This window comes from Macrosteles quadrilineatus, unplaced genomic scaffold (assembly GCF_028750875.1).
Source record: "Macrosteles quadrilineatus isolate MER2022 unplaced genomic scaffold, UCM_ALF_1.0 Scaffold_3__2_contigs__length_128488019, whole genome shotgun sequence".
Taxonomy (NCBI): domain Eukaryota; kingdom Metazoa; phylum Arthropoda; class Insecta; order Hemiptera; family Cicadellidae; genus Macrosteles; species Macrosteles quadrilineatus.
The window spans coordinates 6,720,391-6,732,922 of record NW_026542596.1 but is presented as its reverse complement, the minus strand read 5'-3'; the positions used below and the strand labels follow the sequence as shown (position 1 = coordinate 6,732,922).

General features: G+C 32.8%; 1 protein-coding gene across 3 annotated transcripts in view; it reads left to right on the top strand.

The window, feature by feature from the left end:
* The window catches only part of LOC128989814 (teneurin-a-like), an 880,316-nt gene that overhangs the window by 224,832 nt on the left and 642,952 nt on the right, over nucleotides 1-12,532 (top strand). For all 3 annotated transcript variants that reach the window (XM_054411875.1, XM_054411876.1, XM_054411874.1), the window contains exon 3: nucleotides 8,051-8,090. The gene's annotated coding sequence lies outside the window, so the exon portion shown is untranslated. The remainder of the gene's footprint in view (nucleotides 1-8,050; nucleotides 8,091-12,532) is intronic.

The following is a 12,532-nucleotide window of genomic DNA, read 5'->3' as shown; positions in this document are numbered from 1 at the left end:
ATTTAAATTACAAATTGACAACTGATCTTATTTATGCAAAAATGGTATATTATGTGGATCCAGAAATAAAACCGTTCCGAACTAACCTAACATAACTAACCAATCTTGCTGTACCATTTAGAAATTTCGTTTGATAACAAAAAAGGCATGTGAGTAATATGAAACGGAATTTGGAAATGATACAGCAAGTTTTGTTTGTTAGGTTAGTTTAGAACAGTTCCATTTCATTATAATATTTTTTAAATTGTTTTTTGATACTGAACAATATTTATTTACTGTATCATTATCGTAGTTGTCAACTGAGTTTCAATTTGTTAATCAATATAAGATATTGGATAGAAAAAATATCGATGTATCGAAAAAAATCATCGATAATAATGAATGTCCCCTTTAACAGGAAAGTACCAAAGAACTTCATACATACGTTATTAACATAATAATAAAGAGATATCAAAGGTTAAACACAGGTATTTACGTGATTGTTGGGGTCGGGGAGAGTAGGCTACATAATCTTCTAAGTGCACAACACTGCAACGCCAGCTCCAGCGCCAGTTTATGTTATTGAGGTCGACGGAAGTGGTCGGGGGCTTTAGCTGATCCCTGTTGATAACGCGGGACCAACCGAACCGTAGATATATTCTTGGGAAAGTGTATTACCAGGTGAACACTTCTATTCCACCTGTTTTATAATACAATTATTATAAAGCTTAATGTATTATTACAGTTTCTTAAAAAATCAAGTGATATGAAATAACACTAGAGGGGAATGTAATTGAATCTTTAAACATCACTTGTATGGATATACAAAACCTTAAATAAATTTTAGGAATAACATAGCTACCAACAAAAATGTAAAATTATTATATATATTAAATACTAGCAGAGTACCCGTCCTTCGTACGGGGTTGGTGTATAAGTATAAAATGCCCTTTGCAGTTATAGGCCTACTCAAGATTTTCGTTTGCAATGGAGGAGGACACAGTTTGATAAAATTCGCTTCTTTAAATTTACGGTATACTATAATAGTATTACACATGTACCATAGCCATAATGCTCTTCTACCACTTCACCTAAGCAATAGATAAAAATAAACTATTTTGTTACTGTTTAGTTCAAATTAGCTGTTTTCATAAATATAAAAAAATAGTGCTGCACCCTGTTGTCTTATAACTTTTTTTAATGCTTTTGCATATCATAGAACCAATTTTTTTTGTTGAAACAGCTGACTAAATTCTTTAATTCCCTTTAAATATGAATACTCATAAGGTTAACATGGGAAACTACAGAGCCACTGGGGCGGAGCCCGTAAGGATTTTTGAGATAAGAATATGCCTATATGTTAATCGGGAATGTGAGCTATCATCATACCAAATTTCAACACAATCGGACCAGTAGTTAAATGCGTGATTGAACTTAAAACAAACACACAAACTTTCACATTTATAATATTAGTAAGATATCAATTACGTATCAATATCCTAAATATTCAATTACGTAGATATTTATTATCTGTTTATTGTTGTGTTTTAACCAGTGTTTATGAAAATAATTAAATGAAGTGGGAACAAGAAAATTATTAATTCATTTAATTGTCTAACATTTATTTGTGTAATCAACCGAATTCTTTTTATAATCGTAAAAATGCTTTACTATTGTTGTTCAGCGAAATTATTAAATGCAAAGCTATCTCCGGTACAGTTTGCTATATACTCCAGGACAGAGGACTTTATACTCTTGTTAATTACAGTTTGTAATTGCACAGTAAACAGTCCCAATGTGGCAGCATTGGACAGTTTATTGTCTCGACGGCACTCTAATTTCATCCGCTAAACTTAACTGATATAGTGCAAGTTTGTGGAAGCCAAATTTCAGCTGGTTAGGCAAAAGTTGTAAACCTAACCATATTTTATTTTTATGATTACTGGATTAGAGGTTGTATAAGTGCATAACTACTCGGAGGGGTTATTAATTCAACGAAAATTAATTTAACGACTGAATTAGTTTAATTGAAAATGCACGACGTCTTCATTATTTCACTTTGGCCTGCATTCCTCAAACATAGATTAACGTAATCCCAGATGACATTTAACGGTGGTTTTTAAACCATGGATGGCTTTCCCCACTGTCTTGTGATATCTCTTTGTAGGTCTAACCCATCTACGCCACTTAAATTACCTGACCCGGAAGTCTAAAATTAACCTAGTTTTAGACGAGAAATTATTTTAAACTAGATTTGGGAAAGAGACCCTGTGTGTTTTTTTGTACGTATTTTAAGCTGGATACGAATACAGTGCGAGTTTGGAGAGAGTGGATGATTTTTGTACGGAAAGTAAATAAAAGAAACGTCTTATAACACTTAAAACATATATTTACGCTTATAATGTTACTCACAAGACGGTAAATATACAAAAAATATGGTAAGTGGTGATCGATTTCGATTGGACACTCCAACCATCATCAGACCCAATAGGCGAATGACAAGAATCTTGAATGGCGTACTTATACCCTATTGGCTACCGGAAGCACCGGCCAATACATTTTTATAAGTACAACTGGAATCAAAATGTATTTGTTCATTAATCAACTTATTTCTATCTTTACATTTTTCCTTATAAATATACAATTCTTCCCAATCATTCATTACATATCCTTTCTTACAATTCTTTAAAATATCTAGACTATCCTCAATTTTTCCTAGTGAGTGCCCATTTTGTAACAGGTGTTGTGCGACATTTGATCTTTCCGGTTTGTTGTTCCTCCTGTTTAGATTTTTGTACTAAATTTGTTACTAGTTAGGATTAGTTGTTTATTTATCCAGGATTTATTTGAAGTCAGTGGTCACGGAAAGCCACCTCCTGTTTCCAACAGTCGAAGAGCCTCTGACTTCACTCCATTATTCATATCCAACTAACCCTTAGTTGATATTTAGTTTAACTACAGTATGCCCAATGAACAGGTTACCGTCTTAATAAAGCGGCTATAGTGATCCTTGAGATTATAATGGTTTACAAGTTGAAATTAAATTTCAAGCATGATACTGTTATAAAAATATATCATCTTGACCCCAATTCCACTGATATTCATTAGAACAACTTCGTAATCTTCTTAGAACAAAGCACTGCAGCTGCGCTTATGTTATTAGGGCCAATGGAAGTGGCTGTGGATTCGGTTGATCCCTGATCAAATAAACTGGACTTTCTTGCTAATAAGGTTTGTCTGAAAAATAAACTACTCTGCTATTATGTCTGTATGTGACCTAATGATCTAGTTAATCTAGATATCGTTCAGAATTATTAGAGTAAATTATTTCTTGACAGACTAAATACACGTTATTTTATCAATAAAAAGGTTAAATACCTGTTTATTAGTAAATTACGTGATCCAGAGGCTAAACATGTTATTTTATCGTGTTTACAATGATTACCAACAATACACTAAATTTCATGTTTGAAGTCCATGCTTAATGAAATGATGTGTATGATATTTAAAGGAATCTTGCGGAACTTTACTGGCCTTAAACTGTTTGGGCGTTTTCCTTTTCTTTTGATAGAAATTCTCTACAAAACAAAACTGTAAACAACGGTAAACTTAAATGTAAAATGTTTTGTTTGGCAAAGCCGCATATTTACTGCTATAAAGCTGCTAATTTATTAAATAAACATTATGGTGTAGGATCAATATTTTCAGAATACCAGTTTTTAAGTATAACTTGTAATTGCAACGAAGCAAAACTTATAAAAACTTTATTTAGACAACAACACGAACGATTGATATACTAAGCTAAATATGAACAGCAGATATTTAGTTTCACTGTCAATTATGGATTGATAAGCTTTTTGATGGTTAGAAACTAGGCCCTGTTGATCTTGAAAATTGGGCTTTTAACTAATGTTCTGGTTAAAGCAACAGATCTGGTCTTTGTCAGTAATTCAAAGCCATACGAAGCATCTCCACCACACGCACTCGTCTTTCATATATTACTTCATATTTGAGTAAAAAAAACGTCCAGCTGCGCTCCCATCCTACTTGGTTACTGTTTTACGTAATAGTGGAGTGGATACTGTGCTTATCGGATAGTTTAAAGGTATGTTGATTGATTGTGAGACAATACAACAGGTTTTGGGTACTTTTAATCTGGACCTAGCTGTACTTTCAATCATCGGGCTTCAAATATGTGATCGTGGCTAAAGAAGTAGCTTATGTTAGTTTGTAACAAAACTTCGCAAGACTTCTTACTATTTTACATTGCCTTTTCACCTTTTACTGATATTCAACTCAAAACACGTGGCTTTATGTTCCTGTTTTAATGCAATAATTATAACGTAAATCCGATTAGTTATAAAATATACTTGTATACCAAATTTTTCTCCATTTCAATAGAATATGCACAAAAATTGAAGCCTGGGGAAAAAGATTGTTTTTGCTCAAAATAATCAGAAAGGGAATCAGGAGACAAAAGCTTCCCTGTAAGCTGGTATAAACAAAGCTGGATCGTACCGGAGATCGATTTAATCCTACGGTGTGTATTACATGGAATATTTCTTTGTTTTAACCCGATTTTTGTGGTTGTTTCTGTTACTACTCATAAACTTTTTTGACGAATATTTTAGACTCTTATGACGCGTGTATTACTATTTGAGGTAACTCCTAGTTGAAGTATTGTTATAAGTAGATGCCTTAAATTCGTTGCTGTATCGTTTTAACAAAATACGATTTGTATGATATAAGAATGAGATAGAGTTTTAATAACATTATAGCTATTTTCCATTATATTTTGTATTACAATTATTTAAAATAAAAATACTTTTATCGAAATTTTTTAGATTACCAAGTTGTAATGCCAAGCTAGAATTAAATTATTAATTTAACTGTAGGAAGTTTCTAAATGTATCGTTGCAATCGCATATACCTTACTAAAGCCCTCATGTCCCCTTTTTAATATACAGTATAAGAAAATGCCTTGGGGTCAGGGATTTATTTTATGGAAATTAAAATAAAGTTCATGCTAGACAGTAAAGGTTTTTTACGGGTTTTCGTGGAGGGGAGGTTGTAAAAATCTCTATACAAAATGAATACTCCATCATTGGTCTGGGCCTTGATAAAGTAAAGATTAGATCCTAAGGAATTGAACAGAAATGAATCCCTGATAAAATGATATAAATATACTAGTAGCATTTTGGGTTATTTTTTACCTTATTCAGGATACTAGGGTTTACGTATGAAGATCTTACGTAAATTAGGGACCGGCAAGAGAACAATCTGTTGCTATAAAAATAAAAATTAAACCATCAACTAAATGCACAACAAATTGCAGAAGCCATTAGCCAATTGATCTTTTTTGGAAATTTTGTTTACCTTTCTTTTTACTTAAAGAAAGTATTTTTTTCCTAAGAAAGTCTATACAGAATTTTTCACGTATATAGTTAATTCTTTTACAATTCTAAGTAATTTTTCCACAAAATAAAATCATGGAACGGCAATAATAGTAAAAAAATACGTGTATGTGTACTTCTAAAAATATGGTGCAATTGAATAATTACTTTGAATATTTAACCTTTTTGTAACAACATTGCCGGATAAAGCTCGTGCTCAGTGTAGTCTCCCATAGTCTCGTCCTGCTGTAACATTTAACGCCAAACTGCTCTGGCATAAACCCAGCTAGTCCAGCTTGTTTTGTGATTAAACAACAGCGTTCCCGCTGAATATGTAGGTATTATAGCGCATTGCAACCGTGTAAGCATCGTTTTACTATATAGTTTGTCAGTTAGTTCTAGTTGTTATTAACAGAATGATCATAAAAAATGGAAAGCATAAAAATATATCGTTCATAGTTAAATATATTTTATGTTGAGTCATAGGCAAATATATTGCTATTTTACAAACTATTTTATAAAGTAAATACAGAATGGCAGTAAGTATATGTTTATATACCGTATGAATGCAAACGGGCTGGTAATAGTTATTTGTGCAACTAGTGAGTTGCACTCGAGTTACACATTATATTTTTTCTACAGTTACCATAAACCAAATAAATTGGAAAAGAAACGTGACATATTTTTACACAGAAGTGAACTTTTAATATGACATTTAATGCTGTGACAAATACAACAATACAACAGCTGACCAGCTGATTTACAGCCATCGTATTTCGCGCACATACAACCTTGTCTGCATGTTACGCGCTCACTATTTCGTGCCTTCACGTTGCAAATCTGGAGTAGGACAAAGTAATTAGAGTGAGACAATGTTAACATTGTCTCACTGATGAGCGAATTGACCACTTTGCTTTCTCAAATCAGTGAGAGAACATGTAGATTGTTAGGTAACTGTAGGAAAAATTATTTACGATTCAACCTAGCCATCTCATGTGCATATGCCATATAAATCTAGGTAACAAAACCCAAAAAATTATAAAATTTAAATAACAGTACTGTAAGATTTTCCCTAGACGTTGGACGTTGGATTGCTGCAAGTATAACCATCCTCAAATTGTAAACTTTGTAGGTGGTTTTAATGTATAAATCAAATCCGATAAGCTAGTGTTTACTTATAGCAATCGGATAATAGTCTTAGAACAAAACCTACTATCGCCTCGTGTAGTAGCAGTTGCGCCGAGTAGCATTTGCGCCGCGGATTAAATCGTGCTTCCAGCGCCGCGGAGTTTGATTAGTTCAATGATGCAGAAGTGACGAGGGTCATAATTACTTACACATTACTTGACTGAGTTGCTTGTAAATAGTGTCGTTTTCCATTCTCCTAATTAACTTGTACTAGTAGTGCACTGTTGCACAAAAAAATGAGGAAACACTTGTATACCACCACATGCAGTATTGAGTTAGTGTAGATATTTTTCCTGAGCTATAATTATTATTACTAGTAGATATTTTCTACTTATCACATTACTAATTTAGGAGAAAGGGGGACTTTTGTTTTCCTATGAAATTTTTAGAAAATAGTTGCACCAGGATAGTCTGCAGTGCTATGTGGAATGCAAACAGCTCGGCATATTGGTATTAGGGGGATTTGCTAGGGGTATATATCCCTATACCTTTCGTAGTAACCCACTCCCTTACCTAAAGTTACCTTTAGTTAAATTACCTTTGGTCACTTAATGGTGTTGTCATTGTCAGTTTTGAGTAGAATTTAGCAGAATGAACATCGTAGAATCCACAAAGAAGGGCTAAATTTTCAATCATTTCGTCTACTACAATTCTGTAGCCTACATTATATCATCGATATGTCGCACAATTGATAAGAATGCAACAATAAGCTACAATAAAACCTTTCTGAAACCTCTAACCGAATAAATGAATCGATAAATAAACCTGGTACAGAAACAAACTAGTTTTTTTCGTAATTTCCCCTCTTTTGAGTTATTGGTAATTAATTGGTTTTAGGTAGCCTTTATACTAAAACGGCGGAGTGTACTGTGTATTGTTGTCAACCAGTGAACAATATTTGCAGATATTTTTGGTGGCATCAATTTTGCAGTCATTAGATTTAAAATTATGTATGTGTAACCATTAGCACGGGTCACGAGGTGACTGCATGCAACCACTTTACGCTGAAAGTAAAATGTGGTAGGAACTACGTCCTCAATAATCATATTAGTGCAGTTGATTGGTTCCGCCTTTGTTAACCTGTCAAAACGTGTAACCCTCATTTAATAAGCTGGCGCGGCGCTGGTGCTACGCGGCGCAAATACTACTCGGCGCAAATACTACTCAACCCTATCGCCTATATCTTAGGTTGGAATGTTAATTTTATATTAAGCCTTCAAACATAAATTACACCTGGAACTAAAGATATTGTTGGGAAATATGCACTGTTCAACCTTGTTTGGTTATTACGACAAATCAGAAGAAACACAAGAGCCTTAATGCCTTATAATATGTTAAACAATATTTTATGAGGATCTTTAATGTTTTTGGTGTAAAATTACAAAAACAGGATATTTCATTGATAAATGTTTTTAAATATTATTTGTTTATTAAATTCTAATCTAGTTTGATAAAACTGGTTTGGTAATTGTGTATTTTTGTTGTTTCAGACTCGAGCCTGGCATTTAAAACTCTGACGCCCCAAACAATGTAAGTCAATTCGTATAAGTCAATATACGTCTTCTAGCTGAGCTGATATGGTACTTACATGATGAAATAAAGGTCACTCAATAGTTTTTATAATTATTAAAAAAATGACCCAATTATCCCTGATTTCAATCAATGATCTTGGCTGATATACGGCTGCTACAGAGTAACGAAGCTACTAAGTTTTTTTACTGATATGTTATTAAGTTAAAATATTCCTTAGTTGGGTCCCAATTAGACAAGATGTAATTATTATAATTTTACGTAAAAGTGTTAAGTTTTAGTATGTGAAATACTACTATGATAAATATTACATGACAAAGATTAGTGAGACAAGTATTATTATAATCGGCTCTATTGTGTTCGTGATAACTTATAACATACCACATTATTGCATAATTTTCTCATGCTCCTTTAGTTTGACTCTCCTAATCAGTTCACAATAAATATGCTAATTATACGTAAAAACAGTGTTAATCATTTCTAAATACAAAAAAGATAAAAAATAACACAAATGGTTTACCCTTTAATATCGGTAAAAATATACACTAAGTAATTTTCAGGCAAACCCATATACAGGATAACGCAGAAAGCTGTGGTTAAAGTTATGGTTTTACATTAAAAGTTACAGCCTAGTGATCAAGTGAATTTATTAGCAGATAATCCGTTTTATCGCATTCCACAACTGGACACCATTGGTAGATAAACCAAAACCTTGGTCTGGTGACGTCACAGACTGTATTGACCGGTCACGTGACCACGATGGTGGCGGTGAGGGGTGGCAATCGCAAGAACTAACCACCCTCTGCATAGTGCTGCTACCAAGCGGCGATTTCTGGGACTCTTCCCAATAATTGCAACGCATAAATAGCGCTTGGCTTTTCTATTTTCTTTCACACTTTACTGCTTTCATATTTAATGCTTGCGAAAATAAATTTTCATCTGTCAAAGACCGTTGGTTTAACTCTCTGTGAATACTTAAAAGTTTTGTTTTCATCCGAAAGCGGATATTTTTGTTTGACTGTCTAACTTATAATCAACGCTTCCATTATAAATCTTTTATTCCTTGCTGACGTTTCATTAGGGTCATCATTGTTTATTTATTTTACGCGTCTGTTTTACATTTATAACTTTGCTGTGTGTAGAGCAATATTTAGTAATCCCTCGACAAGTTTTTTTTACATCTGTGTAAATTAAAGTTTCATACCAAAACAGATTTTTGTTTTTACTTATATGAAAACTTTTGACCTAAAATAGGTTCATATTTTGATCAATTGTTTTAATCTGTATCGCCAATGTTTCATTTGATTATGAATTTTTCAGAATTACCAACCACATGATTTTAAGTAATTCCTGGCTATTAAATAAATATATACAACAGAACCTTGATTACGTTCTATATGAAAGCTCGTATGTGTTTATCTAGTTTTTAAGTCTGGTACACTTTTTATGGATGAACATTTGTTTTAGCTCTAAATTTAGTTTAAAACATTTATTTAACATTTTGTATTCGTGAAATCATAAAATGCGTAAATAAAAAAAACAGTTTTGATGTAACAAGGTTTATTGATGACAATTGAACTAAATGGGGGAAATTTGGGGTTAACAAAGGTTTTGATTACCTAATATATTGTTTTAGTAATGATACTTTAGGCAAGTAAATTTGACTTTTCAAGTTCGTGCATTTCCACTAATGGAGATTATACTTTAATTCATTCCCATGAGACAACATCCAAAATGTTGGTCCTATTCTTGGAATAAACTTTAGGTATGAACATTTTTAATACAATAACTTAAAAACTTTATGATAGCTTTTCCTTATAAGAAAACATTGTTAAGAAAACCCAGGTAAATTTGAAATATTTGCAAATAATACATCTACCATATAACTCTTTCTGTGCAGATATACAGTATTTTATGACAATTGTATGAATACAAGCTTATAAATGAAATGAAACAATTTCTTGGCAGTTTGACGTACAAATTAGAATTACGTTCAATCACGTACGCCCATAAATTAGACACTTTATCCGTTCCCTAACTATGTTTGTTATATTAACCGTTTTACATGACAAACTACCTTTGACCTGTGATATTCTTAATTTAACTCAGTGAATGATTATTTTATAAAACATTTATTTATTGAAAGGTTTTGATATCGTTTTAACGGATTTAATTGTTCTTAATTTTATAATTTGTTGTTGTTCATGTCAGTGTCTCTTTGTAAAGAAGAATCATTAACATTTGCAAGAGAACGGGGTATAAACCGCTCAATATTTTAGTCGACATGTCGGGCATCGAACCCGCACCTCTCGCATTGAAGTCTGAGACTCAACATACATCACAGGTGTTTAGGGCTTCATACGGTTTTGATTCGGTTCTTAAATCTTCACAATTTTGTAGCTGATTATCTTCCAAGGATTTATTTCTAATATAAAAATGGTTTATTTTACCTTTTTGCGTCAAACGATCCGTGTGCAGTTAGTACAACTACAGCTGTTTCATACCACTAGGGTACATCTTCAGGTTGTTGGTAGAACGTTAGATAAAACATCATTCATTCATAGATGAACTTGTTGAAATAAATAAGTCTACATACACGAGATACATAAAAAACATTTAAATAACACGAATTTACGTGACGCAACATCCATCTGTCTCGTGTGTTCGTCACTTGGCCAAGTTCGTAAATTCGTGTTATTTAAATGTTTTTTATGTATCTCGTGTATGTAGACTTATTTATTTCAACAAGTTCATCTATGAATGAATGATGTTTTATCTAACGTTCTACCAACAACCTGAAGATGTACCCTAGTGGTATGAAACAGCTGTAGTTGTACTAACTGCACACGGATCGTTTGACGCAAAAAGGTAAAATAAACCATTTTTATATTGCAATTTAAGATCCAGAGGCTTATCCACCATGAGATTTATTTCCGATCAATTCGAAACTTCTTCGTTTCCTGGTTATATTTTCTACATTCCCCCTCTTGAACTACCTCCGACCTGCGATATTTACCGAGAGGCAAGTAATTAAACGACATCGCTCGTATGACGTCATCACGGAGACATGTTTGATGTAAATCGACTAATTAAGTTGACTCCTCTCTTTCCAGCAAAGCTATGCAAATTCCATTTCACGTTCCCGCGGCGTTCTCCGCTCTGCAAGTCTGATTCTCTTGTCAGGAACGCGTCTTTAACTAACTTTAATACCTTCCCTAACTTGGCTTTTAAAATTACGCTTTGTTCGTTTCACCGGTTCCATTCAGAAAATGGAGTGTACACTACTCGGTAGTTGCTGCTCTTTCTGCATTCGTTTTGCCTTTTATTATTGTAGTAACGAGAGAGTATATACTTAGTAATAGACAGCTTACAAATGATTGAAGTCAGTTCCTTTTCGATAGTTTAGATTCGGAGATAATTTTTTTGTTTAACATTATTAATTTTGAAAAACTTGCTTGTTTTATAATATTTAAACATCTCCCAAATACCTTGTTAACCTGCTTGATATAGTTTTCACATACCCGGAAAGTAGTAATTAAAGATCTGAGAAATAACACTAGGTATTTGATGTTTTGAGACAGGACCAGACGTCCTCGTACAATTAACTCTTTTTAATGGTTCAGACTGAAGCAATAGTTGGTATTAATCAGTAACAACTGCGCAGTATACGCATATGTAAATACGTGTAATTAAAATTAGTATATATATGTTTGATGGCTAATAGACTATATTGTTAGAAGTTAAACTAACCTAATGTAAGTCTAAGTTATAAACATGTTAAACCACCGAAAATCTTCTGGACGTAGGTACCGTTAGACCTTTTTAAACTATTTATAGTAGGTAAGTGTAGCTATCGAATCTATATGACTTCTTGGAGGCAATCTTATATCTCTTCTATCTTATGTAGCATAGTGCTTAGGTTTAATTGGATAGTTGGATTAGGTTCAATTATGTTATGTAAGGCTCTAAATTATGTTAAACTAACAAATTACTGTTTATTTTCCGCAAATCGGAAATAACATAGTTTTACAATACTTTCCAGGTCTTTAAATAAATACGGGGACCTTCTATAAAAGATCTATGAGCTTTTGTCACTGCCGTTCTCGTACCAATATATTACTATGTTGTTATGTTTGTATTTTAATTTAGGATTACGCTGACTCTAAAACCTATATTTAACTTATTGTGATACAAATTTCAATATCTTACCGTAGGAGTATTCATCACTTCAATTTATTTACATTTTACATTTTATGAAAACAACAGCAATCGGAAAATCAAATCGCTGAGTGCACGTGTTAATAGATTACAGATTAAGTGTTGACTTAAAAAGAACTAGTGTTCCTGTTGCTCGAATTCGAGCAAATTCTAAGTATAAGAGGCGTTATTTTAAAAGGAATAACGGTCATAATTTCTGATGACTTCGACCCAAATATTATGGA